We start from the raw sequence: 10,000 nt of genomic DNA, 5'->3' as shown, positions 1-10,000 counted from the left end.
TCTGTTTCTGTGTCTCTCCTCCTTGTCTATTTGTCTCCCAACCTGTCTCCCTGTCTCTCTGTTGATTTGCCTGCCAGTTTAAACTATTGAACCTGTCTTATGTGTTTTGCCTGTGTTGATGGCGGTATGTCTTTGCCTACATCTAACTATGACCCTGTATATATACATATACACCACTGCAGACGAAAGTATGGCAGAAACTGTGGATTTAGTTGCGATGGCAAGTAAGAGATAGCGTCCTATTTTCCAAGTGTGACGTTTGAGTTGGCCATTACTTGAAAGCGTCCAGACCAACACACTAAATTCACTGTGTGATTTGGAAATCCTATTGGGTCGCGCCTAAGAGCCAATGACACTGTTCACAGGATTGATTCTATTTTGTTTTTGTTTGTTTATTAATTTATTTTTATTTTATTTTATTTTATTTACTTTTTATTTTCATTTTTTTTTATCTTCCTCACTAACGCTAACTACACCGATGATGACCGCCCCTCCAAATTTTTCCTCAGCCGAACTCTCCTCCTCCTCCTCCTTTTCCTCTTCCTTCTCCTCCTCCCCCTCCTTCTCCTCCTCCTCCTCCTCTTTCTTCTCTCCTCCTGTTCCACATCCTCCACTTTTTCCGCTTCCACTTTTTCCTCCACTTCCGTCTGCTGTTTCACCTTCGTTCGTCTCACGCTCCCTTCTTCCACTCCTCCTCCTCCTTCTTCACATCCTCCTTCATATCCTCCTCCTACTACTACTCCTTCATATCTCCCACCCTCTCCTCCTGTTCTTCCTCCGCTTCCTCCATAACCTCTTCCTCCTCCACCTCCTCCTCAGTGACCTCCTCTTTATATTTCTCCATATCCTCTTCCTCTTCGTCCTCCTCCTCAACTCAGTTGAAGAATCATCTCCACTCACAGAAAACTGCCGATCACTTTTTAACTTGTACCATCTCTCCTTTCTACTTTTCGCCTGAAATCCCCCACAGCTTCTGTGAATTCTCTTCGGTACGATATTCCCCTTGGGAAGAGTCTACATCTGGAGACGCGTAACTACGACCGAAGCACTCACCATTGCCCTATGCGCTTGGACTGTTGGGGAAGGTGACAGTCACTGCTGGGAATCGAAGAGGAGTGCAGGACTCGAACCCGGGACACGGAAGTTGCGAGACCCGCAGGCTTCCGATTGCGCCTCAAGGATAGAGTCGATGAAAATATTCTTCTTCCGCTCCTTCATAGCCTCCTCATTGTCCTTTCGTCCTTCATGATAAGTAAGCTTTTCCTCTTCTTCTTCCTCTTCTTCTATTTATTCTTCCTCTTCATCTTTTTCTTCTTTTTCTTCTTAATCTTCTTCTTTCTTCTTCCTCTTCTTCTTCGCCTTCTTCTTCTTTTTCTTCTTCTTCTTCGTCGTCTTCTTCTTCGTCTTCTTCCTCTTCTTCTTCTTCCTCTTCTATCTCTTCTTTTTCCTCAATTTCAACTTTTTATTCCTCCTTCACCTCCTCCCCCTCTTCCTCTTTCTCACCCACTTCTTTCACCTCCTCCTCCTCCTCTTCCTCCTCCTTCTCCTCTTCTTCATCCTTCTCCTCCTCACCCTCTTCCTTCTCCTCCTCCTCACCCTCTTCCTTCTCCTCCTCCTCACCCTCTTCCTTCTCCTCCTTGCTCTTTTTCTCCTCCATTTCTTCCATCTCGCCCCTCTCCTCCTCTTCTTCCTCCTCCTCTTCTTCCTTCTCCTCTTTGTCCACCTCCCCAGGTTTCGGGTGTGGACTGCATGTTTTTGCAATCAATATTTTATGTATTAGTGACGCCCCTACAAACTAAGTCATTCAGAATTCTTTAATGATGGAAGTCAAGCATTCTCTCGAAAAAAAATTAGATATATGTTCTGACAACTTTTTAACTGCTACTATCCTTCTGTTCTGCTACCGGGCTAAAGTCTCTGCTTGACCAAGTTTTTGACACTACTTCTTCGGAACGAATTCCCAATGGATAGAAGACTATGAAAAAATTCTCCCTCTCCATATCCTACTCCTCCATATCTTTCGCATCTTCCTTCTCCATTTTCTCCTCTTCCTCTTCTTCCTGCATCTCCTCATCCTCTTACCCTTCCTCCTCCTTTCCTCCTCCTTCTCCCCATCGTACTTTTCTTGTCCTCCTCGTCCACTTTTCCTCCTCCTTCCTACTTCCTTCCCGTTTTTTTCTTCTTCCTCTTTTTTATTACGGACTTCCTATTGTCACGTCTTTGTCAATCGACTTACTTTTTCTCATGTCCTCGTTCCTGGCTTTCGTCAACTTCTTTCCCATTCTCTTCTCTTTTTTGTTATATCTTTTCTTCCTTTTAACCCTTTTCCCCCTCCCTCATTCTTCACGTATGCCTCTTCCGATACTTCTTCGATTTTTGGAACAGGAACTACTCCATCTTGTAGTCTCAACTCTTTCCTCTCCCCCGAAGAGGTTGCAGAAACTTCGCTTCTTGCTGGAAGCGCTCCACTTTTTCCGACAACGAGGCTTGTCCTGATCGCGTAATTGGGTTGACGTTTTATGTCCGCGGGGGTGGTTTCGTCTCCGTCCCGGACGATAATGGCATTGTAGTCTCCAGTTTTACGGACTACAAGCTCGAAGTTCCACAGTCATCAGAAACGGTCTGCGGAGTTGTTGGTGTTGGGGATGTGTCAGAGAGAACAATGAGGGATGAGGACTTTGTTGGGTGCAATTCCCGAGCCAGTAGACAGAACAAGTAACCTAATTTGGGGCCTACGATATTAATCTGATTTTTTTTTTTTTTTTTTTTTTATCTAATTTGTGTTCCTGAGTTTTATGATAGGTTAAGGGGCCGACTCTCCCCTGAATAAAGTAGTGTGGCATTCACTAAAAACAAAGTCTGATATGCCATGAAAATGAGTTGATGCCTACTGGCTACAGAAAGGAGGAATTTGCGGCCAAGGAGAGGAAATAGAAGATAGATGAAATATAAGTTTAAGGAGACGGTATTGGACAGATAAGCAGAAAAAAAAAAAGTAGAAAATTGATTAAATAATAAATAAATCAAAATATGTTTAGGTAGATAAAAGTAAAGACACAAGCGACCACAGTCATTTACATTATTTGTTTGTTATTATTTGTCTGTTTATTGTTTGTTTGATTTTCATTTATCATTAGTTATCTGTTAATTTATTATTATTTACTATTTACCTGTTTGTTTATTATCTAACTGTACCTATGCATTTATTTATTTTATTTATTATTATTTATATTATTAAAATTTTTATGTATTTTTTATTTATTTATCATTTTTTTTCCGCATACGACCTGGTTACAGACCAAAAGGTCTCCTGCCGGCATGATCCGCCGTTGTAATCCTTTGTAGTGGACGGAGAAAAGGAAGAGGAAATATCAATTTATTCCAGAGCTTTGAGAACGTTTGTGGTATGCTGTGGTGGTGGTGGTGGTGAAGGTAATGCAATGACCTTGTGTGGTATAATAAATGTGATGGTCGTGTGAAAAGCAAGAATATTCATTTTATGTGAATTTGCGCATCAGTGTAGAAATGAATAGGGGCAAATTTGATACAAAGAAAAGCCTTGAATGCTGCATTGTCTGGTCGATTGATGTTTTCTACCCTCCTTATCTACTCTATCTATCTATATCTCTCTCTCTCCCCATCTCTCTCTCCCTCTCTTCTTCTCTCTGTCCCTCTCTCTGTCTCTATCCCTCTCTCTCTTTCCATCTGCCTCTCCTTCTCTCTGTCCCTTTCTCTGTCTCTGTCTCTGTCTCTATATCTGTCCCTCTCTCTCTCCCTCTCTCTTTTCATCTTCCTATCCCTCTCACCTTCCCTCTCTCTCTCCCCCTCTCTCTCTCTCTCTCTCTCTCTCTCTCTCTCTCTCTCTCTCCTCTCTCTCTCTCTCTTCTTCTTCTTCTTCTTCTTCTTCTTCTTCTTCTTCTTCTTCTTCTTCTTCTTCTTCTTCTTCTTCTTCTTCTTCTTCTTCTTCTTCTTCTTCTTCTTCTTCTCCTCCTCCTCCTCCCCCCCCATTTGGGAGGGGAGTTGGGTGTGTGCGTGCGTGTAAGGTGACAGCATTACCCATACATCGTTCATATATGAGCTCTGAGCTCTCTTCCGGGAGAGAAATAGCTGTCGATCACGAGTCTAACATGTGATCCAAGACAATGGGGAATCACACACACACACAATATACATAACAAGCACAAATTCCAAGATACGTTCAAATGCTCTTTGAGAATCAGAGTAAAAAATGACACTCCATAGTAAACAAACACTTTTTATTTTTCTCGAGTTGATTTCAACTGACACAAAAGGAACAACATATATATGTATATATATGTATATATAAGTCTTCATTTGTAAAGTGGGTTCGCTGGCTGGCAGATATAGTCAGAGAGCCGCTCTTAAAAAATCGTCTCTTAGTAAAGACAGTAATAACATTAAAGTGGTTGAGTTCTCCAGGGATATTCTGGATCTGGCAAAATATAAAGACGAATAATTTCATTTCACTTCGGAAAGAAAAGTAACGATATGACGTCATAACGTCGTAGCACCTCTTGAGCTGCACGTCACAACGTCAAATCATTAGTTCTCTTTGCGATGTGAACTGACTTGTTATCTAGATATACTTTGGTGTAATATTCTCAAAGAGATTCTCGAAAAAAAACTTTGAAAGAAAGAAAGAAAATACGGCGACAACCATTACTATGATCAAACTTCGAGTTATGTTTGTGGTGAGTTTGTGTTCTAGTTGGTGCATTGCGTGTGTGTTTTTTGACATCTGGGTTATCGCCAAGGGTATCTAAGCCCCCCCCACCACCACCACCACACCCCCACTGCCACCCCCACTTCCTTTCTCCTCCCCCTCCCTCTCTCCTTCCTTTCCTTCTTCCTTCTTTCCTCCATTCCTTCCCTCCCTTCCTTCCTTTCTTCCTTTCTTTCTTCTTTCTTTCCTTCCTTCCTTCCTTCCTTTCTTCCTTCCTTCCTTCCTTCCTTCTTTCCTCCCTTCCCTCCTTCCCTCCTTCCTTTCTTCCTTCCTTCTTTCCTCCCTTCCTTCCTTCATTTCTTCCTTCCTTCCTTCCCTCCTTCCTTTCTTCCTTCTTTCCTCCCTTCCTTCCTTCCTTCCCTCCCTCCTTCCTTCCTTCCCTCCTTCCTTTCTTCCGTCTTTCCTCCCATCCTTCCTTTCTTCCTTTCTTCCTTTCCTCGCTTTCTTCCTTCCCTCCTTTTTTCCTTCTGTCTTTATCTCTTCCTCTTCCCTCCTCTCTCTCTCTCCCTGCCCCGTTCAACCACACGCACGAACGCACTCACATACATTCAGACTACATATATTCTTTTTATAAAATTTGTGATACTTTTCAGAAATTTCGTGAATATCAAGGACACCATCGAGGATGTTGGGGTACTAATTTATAGAGGATTTTACTCTGTCGGTAAATTCAAATGTTGACGATATAAGTATACCGGAAGTTACAGACAAAGACTTAGCTTTCGTACTAAAAAGCAGGGGAAAATTGGAGTAGCTGGCTTATCGAAAGAGCCTCTCAAAGATACATACATACATATACATATACCAAGGCTTTTCCCCCCTTACAAGGGGGGTAGCCGAAAAGAAAAAGGCATAAAATCATTCCCACCCATTCCATCCCTGAATACACTCCACACCCCTCCACCCTCCCTCTTATCTTAGCACCTCCTGAATGACGGGTCATCCCTGCACCTTGTCCACTGCCCTGGGTCAGAAGCAGTGTCGCAAGACACAGTACATCCACAGCAAGGCCGCTTCATTAAATCGGCGACCCCCCTCTCCGTCCCCCCATTGCATAAAATGAGAGGATCTGGAAAAGGCTCAAAGATACGATGGAAAATTAATTGTAGAACAGCTGAACATCGGGTATACGTTATGAAAGCGTTCCTTGATCATAAAGAAGGAAAACAGAAAGACTTGAGTAATCATCTACCGTTATTTCATCAAATGTAAATAAAGTGTTTTCTAAGATAGTTGCAAATAGACTTAAGTAAATTTTTAGGTGAAAACCAACTAAGAGAACAGTCAGGGTTTAGAAGCGGATGCTCGACTATAGGTCATCTGCAAATAATGGATCAACTGATGAAGAAAACGACAGAATGTAATGACCCTTTGTGTTTTGTGTAGACTTCGAAAAGGCCTTTGGGTTGGTAGAACAGAGGGTAATATACTAAACTAAACGCAAATAGGGAGCAAATTGTTCTACAGAACATTTATTCGAGGAGTGCCGTGTAATTTGACTTCATTGATATACAGAAAAGATAAAGATCGAGAAAGGAGTACGGCAAGGCAATAACATTTCACTCAATCTATTTACAACGTGACTTGAAGAGATGTTCCGAATGTTGACTTCGAAAAGGAAAAGTTTCAAGATTAGTAGAAGGATCAGTTCGAGGAGAGTGTTAGGAGAGAGAAAGAGAGAGAGAGAGGTAGAGAAGGAGGGAGAGAGGGAGGTAATGAAAGGAAGGGGACAAATACATGAAAAAAAATATTGCTCAAACAGAATTTGAAACTGCGAAGCGAACTCATTGATATCTCCACTGCAAATGGGGGAGTGGATGAGATGAGTGGATGAATGGGTGGATGCAGGTCACGCGTGAGTAAACTCGTGAGTAAGGGATGCTTTTGGCGTGAGGATGAGTCAGTGGCAGAGGGTCAATTACTTGTGAGGTGGACTCTGGAGGAGGACCTGTGAGTGCCAGGCGTTAAGTGGACTCCAATTAGACACGAAAGGACGAGATGGTGGGTTGAAGCACCTCATTATGACACTTCCAACAAGTGGTTCACAGGTAACAAACCTTAATGCCATTGCACGCCACTAGAGAATGCAATATGCCCTCGTGTCTGTATGCGCACGCGCGCGCATGTACGTGTGTGTGTGTGTATGTTTATTTGTGTACGTTGTGTGTGTGTGTGTACGTGTGTGTGTGTGTGTGTGTGTGTGTGTGTGTGTGTGTGTGTGCGTGAGGACAAGCGTGTTTGTATTCATTTATGCGCTCTCCACTGCAATGTTATACTTCCCCAAAATTCAATTTCCTTTTCTTCTTCCCTTCCACTGGTTGTCCTCCTCCCCCCCCCAACTTCGAATTCCTCCTCCTCCTTCTCCTTCTTCTCTTCCTTCTCAAGCGTCTCTCTTCCCCCTACTCCTCCTCCTCCTCCTCGTCTTCATTCTCCCTTCCTCCTTCTCTTCTTCTTTCCCTTCTTCTTCCTCCGCCTATTCCTCCTCCTCCTCCTCCTCTTCATTCTCCCTTCCTCCTTCTCTTCTTCTTTCCCTTCTTCTTCCTCCGCCTATTCCTCCTCCCCTTCTTAGTCTTTCCTCCTCCTCCTCCTCCTCCTACTTCTCTTCATTCTCCTTTCCTCTTCTTCCTCCTCCTCCTCCCCTTCCTTCTCCTTTTCATTCTCCCGTCCTTCTATTTTTCCTGTTCCTCCTCTTACTCCTCTTATTCCTCCTCCTCCTCCCCCTCCTTCTCCTTTTCATTCTCCCGTCCTTCTATTTTTCCTGTGCCTCCTCTTACTCCTCCCCTTCCTGGTCTTTCTCCTCCTCCTCTTCCACCTCCTCTTCCTCCTCCCCTTCTTGGTCTTCCTCCTCCTACTCCTCCTCTTTCTCTTCCTCCTCTTTTCCACTTCCTCTTTCTCCTTTCCCTTCTCTTCAATCTTCCTCCTACTCTTTCTTCTCCTCTTTTTACTCCTCTCTTTCCTGGTCTTCCTCCTCCTCCTACACTTCCTGCTCTTCTTCCTCCTCCTCCTTTTCCTCAGCCTCCTCCTGTTCTCGTCCTCGTTCTGTTCCTCCTCCTTCTTATATGTTGAATGGTTGGGAATTCTTTGTGATGCTTTCATGTGTCCTCAGAGAGGCGATCTGGCGGCGAGATTGAAGAGGGTAACCTGCATCTCACCATGATTTATGGAGGAGGAAGAGGAGGAGGAGGAGGAAGAGGAAGAAGAGGAAAAGAAGGAGGAGGAGGAGGAAGAGGAGAAGAAGGAAGAGGAGAAGGAAGAGAAGGAGGAGGAAGAGGAGGAGGAGAAGGAAGAGGAGGAGGAGGAGGAGGAAAGGGAGGCTGCAGCTGCGAGGGGCGGACTCAATCCTGAAGGCTGTCTCGATGCACCTTTACCCCTTGATACCCCAATTCACCTGCTTAGTTGCACAGAATTGTCTATTTTCAATCAGAGGAAAATTGATCAAATGCGTCACTTTGTTGATGGTGTCCTTCGATGGACCTTTACCCCTTGAGAGACCCCAATTGACTTGCTTAGTTGCACAGAATTGTCTATTTTCAATCAGAGGAAAATTGATAGAATACGTCAGTGTTGTTGTTGTTGTTGTTGTTGTCGTTCCCTAGACTGTCTGTCCGAGCAGTCCCGTCTCCGCAAGGAATGCCACAGCCGAAACTGGGTTTAGCCACAAATCCTTTATAGAGTGTATGTTGTGTTGTTTGCGTGTATGATTGTGTATAACGCAGTCTTCCATTATGTGTTGTATGGTATGGGGTGAAGTGTTACATCCTGGGCAGCTGTTCACGTCAGTGTTGATGGTGTCCCTCGCCATTGCTTGTCACAGAAAATCACTAGTCTGTTCACTTAGATCTGAAAGAGAACGAAGTTTGTATCAGCCGTTATAGATGCAGACCCTCATGACATACACAGTCACACGAAAAAAGAAGTCTGGAAGAAAAAATGATAAGTCGATGAAATAAGAAAAAAAGTGCGAAACAGTTGCTGTGCAATATTGACGACGGAAGCTTCTGCGAGAGCTTCTGACAAATGAAGACGAATCGACGGACCTTCTTGGCCTTTTCGACTACCAAAGGGTCGCCGCAGAAATGAATAAAAAATGGCGGCAGGGGTTACCCCCTTGTGCATGGGGTCCTGCCGTAAACAACATAAAATCGTCTGGTTAGAACTGAAGAAGCCAAAGGGTCTTTCTTCAGCTGAATAAAATCTTCTGACGTTAGCTGGCACAGGTCACTTAAGTGCCCCTTTGGAGTAAGATTTTTTTTTTTTTTTTTTTTTTTTTGTGACAGATTGAGAAAGATGCAAAAGGAAAGCCACGAGTCTGGGGGTGGCATCCGTCGTTGGTTTGTACAGATCATGAATTACATAACCGACTCTGAAGAAGCTAAGAGCGAAACCGGTCAGGAATAAAACTCAAAAATCAGATACCCGTGGGTTTCCCATTCCACCTTTCCCAAGAAGAGATTGTAGGAGGGTAACAGGGAACAGGGACCGTGGATGGTGGAATTGATCCAGCATTCATCTTCGAGTAGAGATTGATCTCAGAGGATGAAAGAACGCTACGCTGCCGTAGTCCGGAGGGAATTCATTAAAGTCACTAAAATATTGCCCATACGAGGTTAGAAAATAAAAGAAAGGACGAGAAAGGAAAGTGAGGAATAGGAGCCCACCCCAGGAGTCGCTTAGCCGTTGCAGAAACAACCGTGACATCGCTTTTTTTTTAAGAAGTAAGAGAATTGTGAAACCCAAAATTTGGGTGTGTATTTGGGTGGCTAAACTGAAACTAGATAATCACCTAACAATGTATTTATCACAAGGAAATACAATCAATACAATAATTTTAATAAATCAATATAAATCAACTTCATAGTATTTATATACAAAAGGGGGAAAGCATGTATTTCTCCAATCTACTCACAAGTACAATGCATGACAATCGTGTGCAATGCCACAAACACGCACGTTCACCACAACAGGTGGTGAAGGTTTCCGGCTGAATAAAATCGTCTGGCGACAGTCGTTAAGTCTACAAAGATCGAGTTTGGTGTATTGGCCTTTGGCCATAAAGGAGACTTCACTCCATCTGAATCAAATCACCTGGAAATTCCAAGTCAGCTCGATGTCGTTTAAGCGTAATAATGACAAGGTTTAAGCGTAATGACAATGACAAGGACCCATAGAGGGTCCAATCTGCTGTGTCAGAATAGAAAGGTTTTGTGATGATAAAGAAGGTATAGAGAGGTTTTGTGATAAAGTAGGAAGAGGAAG

Source organism: Oratosquilla oratoria, chromosome 43 (assembly GCF_046742065.1).
Source record: "Oratosquilla oratoria isolate Oo_2021 chromosome 43, ASM4674206v1, whole genome shotgun sequence".
NCBI lineage: Eukaryota > Metazoa > Arthropoda > Malacostraca > Stomatopoda > Squillidae > Oratosquilla > Oratosquilla oratoria.
The sequence above is the reverse complement of the archived record's forward strand: the minus strand, read 5'-3'. Positions refer to the sequence as shown.